Genomic DNA, 5,296 nt, shown 5'->3' on the forward strand with positions numbered 1-5,296 from the left:
GGGGCCATGAGGCGGAATCGACGCAACAGCAGTGAGCTCGGTTTGGTGTTTTTGGTGGGAATATGCCTCCACGATTCAGAAATAAAGCAATCTCTTGAAAGGAGAGACGAGGTGAGTGTCCGCAGAAGCTCCAGTGAGCCCCCGACAAGCACCCCGGGGCGGCTGGAACACCATCTCTCTTTCACCAGCAGCCCCAGGTCAGTGTGGCCCCTCAGGTGCCCAAGGTTCTGTGCTGGTAAATATCACGGGTGTCTGCATCCAGGAGAGAGGACCCGGAAAGGGGGTGATGGCAGGGCCCACAGGGCTGGGCCTCCAGACTGCAGTGCCATTCAGAACGTCCCCATCTACCTGAGCTCCCTGGTGCATGTAAGGGGGCGTGCCCAAAAAGGGGGCAGAAGGTCTGTGGGTGGCCCAAAGACAGAGACTGACATTGTTCCTTACAAATCATCCTGATACTCAGTTCAGAGAGGCTGCCAGGCATGTGCCGTCAGGTGGGCGAAGGCGAGCGGACTACGTCTAGATGTTGGTGTTGATGTTGTCAAGCGCCATCAAGTCGCTTTCATCTCGGAATGAGCCCCTGTACAACAGCAGAACACTGGCCACTCCTGCACTGTCCTCAACGTCAACACCTGCTTGAGCCCATCGCTGCAGCCACTGTGTCCATCTATCTCCTTGAGGGTCTTCCCCTTTTTGGCTGACCTTCTGCGTCAAGAACAGGGGGACTCAAAGAGGAATACTAGACAGGGAGGAGTTAGTGCAGCGGCAGGAACAGAGCGGGCCAGGGCAGCCCACAGGCTTCTCTGTGGCGTGGGGGAGATAGTCTCCCAGACCAGTGGTTCTCAGCCAGGACAACTCCGCCCCCCAGGGACACCTGGGAATGTCTGGGGACATTTACGGTTGTCACAGCTGGGGAGGGTGTGACTGGCATCGAGTGAGGAGTGACCAGGTGCTACAAACCCTGCTCTGATGCCCAGTGCAGCCCCCATGATAGAGAATCCCCAGCCCCAAACAGCAAGAGAAGTTGCACGGAGAAGCCCTGCCCCAGACAGTCCACCTCTTTGTTCTGATTCAATTCCCACTAAACCACCATTGGAGTCCCTGGGTGGGACACTCAGTTGCTAACCCTACCCCTGGAGCCCTCCCAGAAGCACCTGGGAAGAAAGCCTGAGGAGCTACTGAAAAATCAGGTCCCGAGAACCCTGTGGGCACAGTCCTACTCTGGCGGCCACGGGGTCGCCACAGCCTGAGGTCAGCTGGATGTGACTGGTTTCCACCACGTTCATGTCCTGGGAGTTTGCATTGCTGCTGGTGGGGTCACCACAGCTACTAACGTCCCTGATAACAGGGGTAGCTCCCCTTTGCCGAGTGCACACTCCATCTGGGCGAACGCTCACCAAGCTCCGTGCTGTCGTACAGCATCTCACTCGGTTCTCACGGCAGCAGCAGCAGCGTCCAGGAGGGAGGTACTGTCTGATCCCAGGAATCTCTGGAGCACAGAGCAGCTGATGGGAAGTCACCCAGCTGGGACGTGAACTCACACACTGACTCTAAAGGCCACTCCCTCAAACATTGGCTTGTTTTTTTAAGTTCTTTAAAATTACTGAACCTTATACCGCCCTCCCCTCCCCCCCCCAAAAAAAAAAAAAAAACTCACTGCTGTCGAGTTGGATCTGACTCATAGCAACCCCTCCTTGCGTTTCCGAGGCAGTATCAATACGGAAGTAGATTGCTCAATCTTCCTTCTGCAGAGGGGCTGGTGGGTTTGAACCACCAGCTTTCTGATTATCAGTCAAATGCCTTAAGGCACTATGCCACCAGAGCTCCTCTCATGTTATACTCAGCAGGTCACATATATGTTCTTATCAAATCTTCCCAACAACCCTGAGAACAGGAGGCATCATTATCTCACCAGAAACTGGGGCTCAGGCAGGCTGGGGACTTGTTCAAGGTCATTGGTGAAGCTGGGATTCGATCCCAGATCTACCCTATCATGGCCTCTTCTAAGCACAGATGCTGCAGGGGGTAGGATGCCCTAGATGGCAGCCTGGAGGTTGCCTTCCCGAAAAACCCACCACCAACAAGTCAGTTCTGACTCATAGCAATGCTACTGCAGAACCAAGGCTATAAACCTTTACGGAAGCAGACTGCCTCGTCTTTCTCCCATTAAGCAGCTGGTGGGTTCGAAGTGTCAACTTTTGGTTAGCAGCCGAACACCTCCAAAGCAGAAAATCAGACCCTGAGCCCAAGCCCCAGCTCCAGGGTGACCCCGGGCCTTCTGTAACATCAATCCATGACAAAACGCAACAACGAAAGAAGCAAAATGTCACCCAAAAAGTTGCAGGAAAGATAGAAATCCACCTTATAAATATGAATCTGCATAGTTTGACATTTTTTGCAGATTCCAACTGTACAGAAATCTTCCCTCTGGAGATGAGGGCTCACGTGAAATACGCCTGCAGTCTCCAGGCGTCAGGACACCGCCAGCCATAAGAGTTGCTCCATCTTCAGCACGGGTGCTGACAAGCCAGGCTCAGAAGTGTCCCATCAAATGAAGATGAACATTCCGAGGCTGCTAGGAACACCCGTCCTTGAAGTCGGTTCCTTCTATCAGGGCTGCCAGCTTCACTTCTGCAGCCTGTCCTTGTCTGAACCCCAGTCTCGGCAGCCAAACCCTTCCAGCAACATCCAGGCATTAAGAAAAGTGGGGAGCTAACAGGTTTTTCAGCCGCTCACTCCCTGCATTCATCATCAAGGCCCACCAGTTAACTCCTGCTGTAGTGAGGGCCCGGCAGTGCCAATGGTAAGGACCCAGCAGTGTTTTGTCTGTTCAGTTGACACTGTTCTTAATTAGAAAATTACCTCCAACTTCTTCTTCCAAAAAACAAAAGTCCAGCCTGATTTCTAAGGAGAGTTTGGTCTTTGGCTTCCTGGCAGAACACTAGGAAGAGGCCATGGCACATTGTTAGGGAGAAAGAGATACCTGATGTTTGGAGTGAATCTGTACACATTAACTACGGAGCCTGGGGGGTGGGGTGGACAGTTAAGTGCTCAGCCGCTAACTGAAAGGTTGACGGTTCAAACCCAATGGCTGTCTCTGAGGGAGAAAGACCTGATCATCTGCCTCCGTAAAGATGACAGCCAAGGAAACCCCACAGGGCAGTTCTACTCTGTCACACTGGGTTGCTACGGGTGGAATGCACCCAACACCCGACAACAACACACCAACTACGGAGCCCACAGCCCTCCTTCTCCACGAATGTCCCAGAAGACTCAATGTCACGGAGGAGTCTCGTCCATTTGCAAGAGCCACACGGTGGCAGAGGGCTGATGACTGAGAGGACAGAGAGGTGAGTTATGTTCCCCGCCCTTGCTGTTGTCAAGGTCAGAGGCATTGGCAGAGTCCTCGCTCCAGTTCAATGCAGGAACTTAAGACATAAACAGGGATTTGACGCTTGGCCTCCTTGGGTCCGTCCCACAGAAGAATTCCAGGCCAGTTCACACTAGGGCACAGCGGGGGACAGGATGAAAAGACCTGTGTTGCAAAAGGAAAACAGTAACTAGCAAGCACATAAGCAGAATATGTGCATAGAGACAGAGACGTAGAGACAGAATGCAGCATGGCTCTGGAGCAGACGCCAGGCACCGGGGAGGGGCTGTCCCAGAGCAGTCGCGCTGGGGAGGTTCCTTTTTTAAAATAGTATTTGATTGTGTTTTTGGTGAAGGTTTACACAGCAGTTTAGGGCCACAGTCAACAGTTCCACACAGGCTGTTCGGTGATGTTGGTCACAATCCTCACAATACGTAAGCATCCTCATTCTTTCCCTTCTGGTTGTTCCATTTCCATTCATCTAGTTTCCCTGGCCCCTGACCTTCTCATCTTTAAGCCATTGATGACCAATCGGTTTCATACAGGTGATCCTTTGAAGGAACATGGACAGTACTTGGGGGTGCTAGTCATTATTTTTTCAGCCAATTTGCTATTTAGCTACAAGGAGAACCTACACCCTTGATGAAAAGCGGCAGCCGCCATTACATCTGAAGGAAGAGCACCGGAGGCAGCGTGCATCTGGAGGTGACGAAGACCAGGGAGGCCGGGGCAGGGAGCAGGGAGGGAGAGGAGGGAAGGGGGAGGTCAGAGAAGCTGCCGGCAGGGGCTGGATCATAGTGACACCGTAAGCCACAGCCAATCTGCAAAGAAGAAACCAGAATCCTGGCCCTCTTCTGGATCCAGTTTTTGAAGGCAGCAAACCAAGGGCTAATTTCATTAACTTTCCATGCATGCTGTTAAAAAGCAAAAGAGAGAGAGAGAGAGAGAGAGAGAGACCAAACAGATCCCACGGGATCACCTCCATTAGCAATGTCCTGATAGGAAAAATCTGTCAGCTGTAATGACAGGCCCAGTCATGTCTGGGACCTTGACGGCTGTAAGAAAACAATGACAGCTTCCTTGGAACTTGAGAACAGACGGTGGCTGGCCTCCCCTCCCTAAGTCATTGTCATGTTCAGTGAGTGTGTGCAGAACTCCACCATTTTCAACCAGCTATCCTTTACAGGAAATGGAAACTAAACAAATGTTCTAATCAGCAAATACTACAGCTATAGTCACTAAGTCAAAAGCCTCATCCTAGGTGCCCCGGAGGTTACAAAGAACCATGAGATCAGAGGGAGGACACTTCCGAAACACAACTTGGTTCCTGTCACTCCCTGGCTTAAACCCCTCCAGTGGCTTCTCAGACTCAAGCATGTTGCTGTCAAGTCATTTCTGACTCATGGCGACCCATGTGTTAACACAGTAGAACTGCACTCTGTAGGGTTTTGCATCTATTCCCTACAGAAGCAAACCTCCAGGCTTTTCTCCCGTACAGCCATTGGGTGGGTCTGAACTTTCACCCCAAAACCAAAACCAAACTCACTGCTGTCCAGTCGGATCCGACTCATAGCGACCCCTCCTTGGCTTTCCGAGGTGATATCGCTACGGAAGTAGATTCGCAACCTTCCAACCTTCACCCAGGCTACTGCAACCTTCTCCTATCAAAGCAGAAATAAAGTCCCAACTCCTCCCCACGGCCTACAAAGCTCTACTGGAACTCTGAGATGATGAGGGCTCTGAGAACAGGGAGGAGGGAGGGGTGTTCAGACGTGGCTCAAGGACACAGAAGCAGCGAGGCTTGCTGTGAACCCTAAAGGATGCTTCAGATTTGGACTCATGAAAAGAGAAAGGCCATCAAGAAAACCACACTGAGAGTTAGTGGCTCCGTGTGCAGGAATGTGAGTGTGTGAGCATCTGAGGCTGTGA

The sequence above is a fragment of the Orycteropus afer genome, unplaced genomic scaffold (genome assembly GCF_000298275.1).
Source record: "Orycteropus afer afer isolate SDZICR_OR568_19922 unplaced genomic scaffold, OryAfe1.0 scaffold00295, whole genome shotgun sequence".
In the NCBI taxonomy this organism is placed as follows: Eukaryota; Metazoa; Chordata; class Mammalia; order Tubulidentata; family Orycteropodidae; genus Orycteropus; species Orycteropus afer.